A 10,410-nucleotide genomic window follows, 5' to 3' on the forward strand; every position below is an offset into this window, starting at 1 on the left:
TTATCACCCATAACAAACTCCAAATCTCACCTCTTTTGGTCTCCATAACTTCTCTGATGATCATAGGCCTGTTTCATCCTTTCTCGAATCAACCTCATATCTTTGATTATTTTTTTAGTCATTTCCAACCCTAAGGACTTTGCCAATGTATCCTTTTCACTAATCTCTTTCTAATACAATGGTAATCGATACTTTCTCCCATAAAGTGCCTTATAGAAAGCCATCCAGATAGTTGTCTAATAACTATTATTATAAGTGAATTCCATTACTATCAACACCTCAACCCAACTCGCTTTTTGATCCAAGCAACAAGCTTTCAACATATCCTCTATCACCTGATTCACTGTCTCAATCTGTCCATTAATCTGAGGGTGATAAGTAATGTTAAATGCTAATCTGGTACCCATCGATCTCTATAAACTCTGCCAAAAGGCTAAGACAAATCTTGCATCTCTGTCTAATACAATAGTTTTAAGTATTCCATGCAATCATGCAATCTCTTTAACGTATATCTGACCCAACTAATTCATGTTAGTGCCCTCTTTAAAATGGATCAAATGTGTTGGCTTGGTTAATAAATCTACTATAATCTAAAAGGCATTGTATTTATCTTAAACTCTCAGTAGATTGACCATAAAGTCCATAGAGATATGCTCTCACTTCCATTCAGGAATGATTAAAGGTTGCAATAATCTAGATGGTCTTTGATGTTTAGACTTAACCTATTGACATACCAAACATTTTGCCATAAAGTCAACTACATCTCTTTTTCATGTTGATCCACCAAAATGTCTTTTTCAGGTCTTGATACATCTTCACACTCCTAGGGTGAATAGTTTAAATAAAGTTATGAACCTCATATAGGGTTTTATGCCTCAAAACTAACGCCTTAGGAACACACATATGATCCATAAATCTCAACACCTCTTCAATGATATTAAAATCAAACATTGTGTTCTTGATAATCCTTTTCCTTATTTGGATACACCACTTGTCTAACAATTGAGCTTCACGAATCTCATCTAATAATGTTGATCAAATCCTCAGATCAACTAACATTCCCATAACTAGTTCAATCTAGTATTTCTCTATCTCTTTTGTAGCTTTTGACAAGTTGTGACCTATGATAACATCACTTTTCTGCTCAAGGCATCGACCATCATATTTGCTTTTCTATGATGATACCGAATGTCACAATCATAATCTTTAACCAGTTATGACCATCTCCTTTGTCTCATGTTTAGCTCTCTCGAGGTGAAGAAGTACTTCAAACTTTTATTATCTATGTAGATATTACATCAAACTCCATACAAATAATACCATTAAATTTTCAAAGTAAAAACCACCGTAACTAGCATAGGTGTACAAAGTCATACTCTTCTCTTTTTGTGGGTAGGGTTAAAACTGGTGTTGAGGTCAATCTATTCTTTCTCTATCTCTTTTGTACCTTTTGACAAGTTGTGACCTATGATAACATCACTTTTCTACTCAAGGCATCTACCATCATATTTGTTTTTCTAGGATGGTACCGAATGTCACAATCATAATCTTTAACCAGTTATGACCGTCTCCTCTGTCTCATGTTTAGCTCTCTCTAGGTGAAGAAGTACTTCAAACTCTTATTATCTATGTAGATATTACATCAGACTTCATACAAATAATGTCATTAAATTTTCAAATTAAAAATTTGGAAGGCGAAAGATTTCAAGCGCCCTTACCTATAATTTGGAAGGCTAAACGGCTTCTCAATATTGGCTCTGAAAGGCGTCTAAAACTTGCAATTTCTGAAGTGAAAGCATTTTCAAAGAACATCATAAAAGAAAAGAAACAAAACCCTGGTGAGTCCACGGATCTTTTGGCACGATTCTTGAGCTCAGGCAAATACGACGATGACTTTGTCACTGATATAGTCATCAGCTTCACACTTGCCGACCGAGACACCACATCTGCTGCTTTGACTTGGTTCTTCTTGCTCATCTCAAAACACCCTGAAGTCGAAAAAGAAATTCTCAACGAAATCAAAGAAAAATCAGACACTCCAGTATATGAGGACATAAAAGATATGGTATACACGCACGCATCACTCTGCGAGAGAATGAGATTCTACCCACCAGCACCTGTAGACTCCAAGGTAGCGGAGAACGACGACGTATTGCCAGACGGGACAATTGTGAAGAAAGGCATGCGAGTGGCGTATCATCCATACGCAATGGGGAGAATGGAGAAGCTGTGGGGAAAAGATTGGAGCAAGTTCAAGCCAGACAGGTGGTTGAAGAGGGAAGAAGATGGCAGTTGGAGCTTTGTTGGAAGGGATTCGTACACATCCTGTGTTTCAAGCAAGGCCGAGGATATGTTTAGGGAAAGACATGGCGTTTTTGCAGATGAAGAGAGTAGTAAGTGGGGTGTTGAAGAGGTTCAAGGTGGTGCCAGTGATACAGGAAAGTGTTGAGCCAGAGTTTGTGGCGCATTTGACGGCCAAGATGAAAGGTGGGTTCCCGGGCAGGATTGAGGAGAGGAATGACTCCAAATGAAACTTGGTGGTTATAAGGATCGTGTTAGGATATAATATTCCAGTCGAATGGCATATGTGTGTCGAATAAGGCATATTGTATTGATTATTGAAATTTAATTGTCTTAATTCCCTGTATAATTAATATATTATTGTCTGATATATTTTTTAAATAATAATAAAATAATATATTTTTAATTATAATATCACCTTCTTACATAATTGAAGAATTTAAACTAAGTTTGATTTGTTTAAACTCAAACGGAATACAAATTTTAGATTTATAAAGCAAATTAAATATAAATTGAATTGAGTTTGAATTCCATGAAAACAAGTTTCACTCTTTTCAGATTTGATCCAATTCAAATCCAATTTTAAGTTGAACATAATTTTAATATGGTACTAAATTGAAATATGATATGATCATATGAGTAATATATGCCTAACATCTAAGCAACCTAAAAGAGAAAAAAACTAATTAATTATAAATCTTCTTTTTAACATGTGTCCTTGTATAAAAAGGCTATTGTTGTGAAATGACTTTCTACGTGTAAAGATTATCAACGCAAAAAAAAAAAAAAAGGACGCAAATATGAATTGGAAAATAGTTGATATATCAAATGATCTTAAAAAATATACATGAGAAAGCATTAAATGAAAGGCTATGTAATTCCACATCCTTTTATCTTTCTTTTGGGTTTATTTTTTAATAATTTATAACACGTTATTAGTATGATTAACATAAATATATTTTAATATTAGTTATCTTTTAATTATATTATTATTTTATTTATATATTATAAATATATATATCTCAGTTATAATATTATTATACTTATCAAATATAAACTATAGATATTTTAATTTCTTTTATTCTTTTATTTAATATTTATTTATAATTGTATCTTATTTACAATCCAAAGTTTTTAAAATTATGAATCTAAATTTGAAGTCTTGAATATCATAAATTTAGACCTAAAATCCTGAATATTATTTGTAACCTAAAATTTACATAATCATAAATTTAGACCTATCGTCATAAATATTACTTGTAACCTGAAGTTTATAAAAACATAAATTTGAGACAGAAATCCTAAATATTATTTGAATATTTATTTTTAATATAATAATTATATCCAATTTGCAACCTAAACTTTATAAAATCGTGAGATATATATATATAGAGGCCAGAAGTCCAAAGTTTCATCAAAGTATTTATTTTATAATAACTATATCATATTTGCAACCTAAAGTTTGTATAAATTGTAAAAAATATGAACTTGAAGTCAAAATATAATTAGAATACATATTATAATATTCTAAATACTAATTACAAAACCAAAAGTTTTTTAATTATGGGATAATACATGAACCTGAAGTTTTCAAAAAATTAATCTCAATATTTTCCTTACAAAATCAGTTGTTTTGTAAATATAAGATAATATTTAAACCTGAAATTTTAAAAATTAACTCATATATATTGTCTACAAAACCAGAAGAATATAACAATATTTGAATCTAAAGTTTATAAAATTGGTTGGTTAATATTAAATGGGTTTTTTACACAACTATCCACCTTGAATATATGAGTTTTAAAAATTGATTAAATAAAATATCTCAAAAGGATAAATACAAGACTATTATTTTTTCAGTGTCACATTCCTGATGGATTACAAGCCGAATATATGGATATAATGATAGATCCATTAAATTCATAGAGAAATTTAAAAGATAAATTTGAACATAAGATTTAATAATGCTCTCAATGGCTCTATAATTTAGTACAACTCTGTTATATTCAAAATATTTCCTTGATTGAGATAATGTGAAAGAAAAAAATTCTTCATCTTTTATTTTATAATATGTTTATGTAGTAGCAATTTTGAGCAAAAAATTCTAAATTAATATTTTTCTCGCTAATAAAAACCCATCAAACTTGCCCACAAGTATTGTATCGTTCTTTAAAGTGAACACAACTACTAAAAGTAGTTATCATGGGTGTGAGTAAGAGCATGAATGAAATAATTTTCAATTCGAATATGGTTATAATAGAAAATCTCAATCATATAACCAGAAGTAGACTAAAACTAAAACAAAATAAAGAATAATGCAAAGTAAACCACAAAATAATAAACGTGATCATAAATGTTATTGGTTATGTACTTGTAGTACATACAAACATTGGGTGGATCTATATTAAGCATTCATAAGGATTGAATTTTTGATGATTTAGATCTTGTTGATCTAATTAATCTTGATGTTTTAAAACTTTTTTTAAGAATAAAAATATGGGTAATTTGAATAGTGACTTGAATGCCCAAGAATTTTATAATTAAAATTCATCATATATAATTATTTTGGAGTCATGAATATTAATTTGTATTTTATTATCATATTTTCCTTTCTTTTAATATTTTGTGTACATTATGAGTAACATAATTTTTAAATAAAAGGAAATGAAATCCAAAATTAAAGCGTTGACTTCAAAAGCTGAAGATGGAGATATGTGTTTGGTGGATAGTGCAACAATGCACATAATTTTCAAGGAAAAGAAATTTTTTTTAATTTTAGCACCGATTAAAGCTAAAATAAATATTATATCAAGATCAATAAATCTGATCAAAGACTCTGAAAAAGTCACAATTTTGTTTAAAAATGTGAACAAATTAAGCATCAATGATGTATTATATTCAAATAAATCTAGAAAAAATCTACTTAGTTTTAAAGATATAAGAAATAATGGTTATCACATTGAAACCATGTGTAAAAATGGTGCATAATTCATTTATATAATCGGTAATACCTCCAAAAAAAGGCTTATCCTATAAAAATTGTCTGTTTTATCATCTAAATTATATTATACAATCATAAAGATAATTGAAACCTATACAGTATTAAACCAGAAGTTCTCTGATCTAAAAGTTTTTATGCTTTGACAAGACTGTCTAGGTCACCTAAAATCTACAATGATACGTACAATTATTAAAAATTCACATGGATATACATTGAAGAATTATAAAATTTTATTGCCTAATGAAAAATTTTACACTGCCTCTACATAAGGCAAATTGATAATTAAACTATCTTTCTCCAAAATTGGAGTTGAATCCTTATCATTCCTACAAAGGATTCAAGGGACACATAGGGACTTATTCATCCATCAAGTGGGTCATTTTATTATTTTATGGTCTTAATTAATGTATCTACATGATAGTCTTATGTTTGTTTATTGTCAATTCGAAATATTGCATTTGTTAAATAGTTAACACAAATTATCAAATTAAAGGCACATTTTGTAAATTATTCAGTTAAGTCAATACAGTTGATATTGCTAGTGAATTTACATCAAGACATTTGATAATTATTGCATGTCTATAGGGATTAATGTTGAACATCTAGTCCCACATGTCTACACTCAAAATGAATTAGTCGAGCCTCTTATCAAATGACTTTAGGTAATTGCATGTATCTTATTACTAAAAACTTAATTACCAACTTTTATATGGAGGCATACTATATTATATGTTGCAGCATTAATTCATTTGCGACCTTTTGCTTATCACCAATAGTATCTCATACAATTAGTTCTTGGTCACAAACTTGATATATCTAATTTGAGAATATTTGGTTGTGTTATGTATGTCCCTATTGTGTCTCTACAACGCACAAAAATAGGACTTCAACATCATTTGAGAATTTATGTTGGATATAATTCACCATCTATTATCAGGTATGCGGAACTATTAATAGGTGATCTTTTTACTGCATGTTTTGCAGATTGTCACTTTAATGAAACAACATTTCCACCTTTAAGGGAAAAGAAAACGTCTCATAAAGTTAGACATGAACTTACTTAGTATGTACCTACTATATCTCATCTAGACATTTGCACATCCCAGAATGAAACTAAAATATAGAGGATAGTGCGTTTACAAATTATTGTCAACCAAATGTCTAATACATTTGTAGATATAACAAAAGTGGCAAGATCATATATACCAGTTGCCAATACACCAGTAAGAATTAATGTGACTATTGAATAGTCTATTTGAACTATACTGATCAATCTACTGCTCACCAAAAATGTGGTAAACCTATTGGATCGAAGGACACTGTCTTTAAAAAAAAAAAGACAAATAATTAAACAGATATTAACCATGATGATCCTAAAATGAATGAAGAATCTACACTCTCTAACATTCCTCTAAAAGAGGTTATAGTCTTTGAAGAGACTCAAGCCCCTAAAGTGGTATAAACTCTTAAAGTGGCACAAACTCCTAAAGTGGCACAAACTCCTAAAGTGGTACAAAATCTTGAAGAACAAAAAAATGAGAATACTAAAATATCTTTAAATTATGTTTGTATATGAGATATGTGGAATTGTGAAACAGTTAACATTGACGATATATTCTCATTTGCAATAGCTACTAAAATTATGAATAATAATGATTTTGAATGATGTATTATGGCTGAGTGCAAACAAAGACATGATTAGTCGAAATGGAAAGAAGTAATTCGAACAGAATTAGTTTCTCTAGCAAAACATCAAGTGTTTGGGTTTGTGGTTCCAACACCTGAGGATGTATAACCCGTTGGATATAAATGGGTATTTGTGATAAAAAGAAATGAGAAAAATGAAATTGTTAGATATAAAGCCATGTTTATACCCTAAGGCTTTTCCCAAAGGCTAGATATAAACTTTGATGAAACATATGCACTTATGATGGATATAATCATATTCAGATATTTAATCAATTTAACAGTCTCTGAAGGATTAGATATGCGTCTAATAGACGTAGTTATTATTTATTTGTATAGAAACTTGGATACTAAAATTTATATAAAACTTTTTGAAGGATATAAATTACTTGAAACAAAAAATGTCAGCTCAAGAGACATGTACTCAATTAAATTACAAAGATTATTGTACAAATTAAAACAATTTAGACAAATGCGGTACAATCATCTTAGTGAATATTTGAAAAAGGAGAGTTATATGAATAACCTTATATGCCCGTATATCTTTATCAAAAGATCAGAATTGAGGTTTGCCATTATAGTAGTTTATGTTGATGACATAAATTTAATTATAATTCTTAAAGAGCTTTAAAAAACTATTGAATATCTGAAAAAAAATTTGAGATAAAGAATTTGGGAAAAACAAAATGTTGTCTCAGCTTACAGATCAAACATAATTCAAATAAAATACTTATCCATCAATCAACGTATACTGAAAAATTATTAAAACATTTTAATATGAATAAGACTTATCCTTTGAGCACCTCAATGGTTATTTAGTCTCTCGATCTCATTTCATCTTAAAGAAAAAGATGAAAAGATACTCGATCCTGAAATATTGTATCTTAATATCATTGGAGTCCTATTATATTTAGCCTAGTACACTAGACCGAATATACCCTTCCTTATCAATTTATTGGCCTGATTTAGCTCTACACCAACTTGTCGCCACTGGAATAGAATCAAATATATACTTCATTACCTATGTGAGATTAGAGATTTAAGATTATTCTATTATGTCAAATCCACTAAAAATAAATTATTATAATCTTCATTCTGAGAGCATTTTTGCTTCTTCACAAAAAAAAAGTTCCACATCCTCTTATCTTTCTTTTGTTTTTTTTTTTTCAATAATTTATAACAGCTATCGTATTGTATTTATTATTTATTCACCTATTCTCATTTTGTTTGTTTGACAAAACTCTTATCCAAGTTTAAGATATGTAGTGACATTAACGAAGATAAATGACATGTCGATTAAAGAGAAATGTCACATGGTTTTGTATGCTAACTTTATATACAAACATTTAAGAGCTAGTTGAACTTACCATTCCTCATGTTTGTGAAACTAAGACTTAGATGTTGAGTTTGATTATAGGTGGATTTAAGCACGAATTCAGCCATAGTGTCAAATTGAGTCAAGTTTCGAAGTAAATGGAGTACTGTAATTGAGTAAAAAAAACTAAAATAACATTGTTTTGATGTGTATTAGTGAAAATAACATTGTTTTAGTTTATTCATTTAAAATTTTTTTCAGGTTCGTGAACTTGACAAACTAAACACCCCTTAAGCTTAAACTCAAACTCGAGCTTGAAAATATTTAATATGTTTGTGTTTATGGAAAGACATTTTATAACTATGTTACTCACATAGTTAGTGTGTGAAATTCTATATTAACCTAGTTTGATTAACATTACCAATGTAGTATTCATACAAGAATGGTTTTATGAAAATGTTTTCACCAAAGTTTACTAACAACTTTTATCATGTATTGCATTTCATGTCATCCTAGCTTAGGTTCATAAATGTACCATAGATGACAAGTTCACAAGATAGACAATTTTAGTTGTTACGTATGGAAATGAATTAAAAGAAGAGAATTAGATGACCAAGCATCTCCTACTTAATGAGTGATTATTACTTATTTATTTTCATTAATGTTTTGTAGGTAGTAGGTGATGATAGTTGCTTAGATTCACTTCAACATAGGTTGAACATGAGGAGATTTATTAGTTAATGTTTATGTATTTATGTTTATGTTTTACACATATTGATACATTTCTCATGTTATGAAGTTTTAATATATTGAGGTTATTTAAGTAAACATGAATGTTTAATTTTGTAAAGTTTTAAGTTATTCATGCACAAATAGTCCAAGTTAGTGGCATCTTTCTTTGGAAGGCAATCTTCTAGAGAGAGATGTTATAGTTTGGTTAGTCAAACAATGACTAAACTTATATTGGATCGAACACCAACCTATTCCTACTATAGTCATAGATTTTAGAATGTTGTTATAACCAAACTACACAATTGAATATCTACTACTATACTCGAGAGTAATGAACCTCGTGTTGATTCACAATCAGATACTACTACAAACTTATAACACCAATAACTCATTAACTCTACCCTCAATACCATCATTACCTATTCACAACATCAGTTACAAATCTACTATAACAACATAACACTAATAGCTCAGTAACTTTATTCTCATGTAATAAGGGTAACTAAAATTTTGTCATAATAAACAACCATTTAAATTTTGCCCAGCCAGACAAACATTACTAGGTATGTACGGTCCACACAGTATGCATGAAATCATGAGTTGAAAGAAAACTTTTAAGCTAGGTATGCATGGTGTGTGCATAGTATATATGTGTGAAATTTTGGGTCAAATGATTTTTTCAAGTTTTTGTAAACTTTCTGTTCCTTTTTTGTATACATAATGGATTATGTGCAAGTTAATATTATAAGATATGTTGAAGTATATGAAAAGTTATCGTCATTTCAAAATGACGAATTAGAAAATTATCATTGAACTAGCGACATTATAAGATATGTTGAAGTATATGATACTAGCGACATTATCATTGTCCCCAATATCATAAAGCACCCTATTGATAGAATTTTCTAGTTTCATGGTTATATGAATAGGATTTCACTTACATTTAATACATAAATGTTTACTTAACAACTAAATTAATCCTCGTACATCATGTTGAACTTTATTATCACAATTTTTTGGTTCTTTGCCAATGTAATTTATTGTATTACCGCATGTTGTTATGTGTTGCCCTTTGTATCTAACCAAAAGAACAAACATTTTGATCAATTTTATAATATATATAATACATAAATGAATTATTTAATAATAAAAATTAAATTAAGTCAAAATTTTTCATTTTACATGAGATTTCATACATATCTATCGCCTATGTCATGCATGGTAAAAAAATATTAATAAACTCCTCTAAACATAAAATATCCACAAACCTCTTGTGAATTAAATTTAATAATTTAATTAGACTCTTTTTGCATTACTTATAGTGCAATATCAATAAGCATTTATAACACCTACAGATACGTCTCAAAGACATACT

The 10,410-nt window shown here is 29.0% G+C and overlaps 1 pseudogene; it reads left to right on the top strand.

Moving 5' to 3' along the window:
* Positions 1-1,660: 1,660 nt before the first annotated feature.
* Positions 1,661-2,637, top strand: LOC123213669 (annotated as a pseudogene).
* The last annotated feature ends 7,773 nt before the right edge of the window (positions 2,638-10,410 follow it).

This window comes from Mangifera indica, chromosome 4 (assembly GCF_011075055.1).
Source record: "Mangifera indica cultivar Alphonso chromosome 4, CATAS_Mindica_2.1, whole genome shotgun sequence".
NCBI lineage: Eukaryota > Viridiplantae > Streptophyta > Magnoliopsida > Sapindales > Anacardiaceae > Mangifera > Mangifera indica.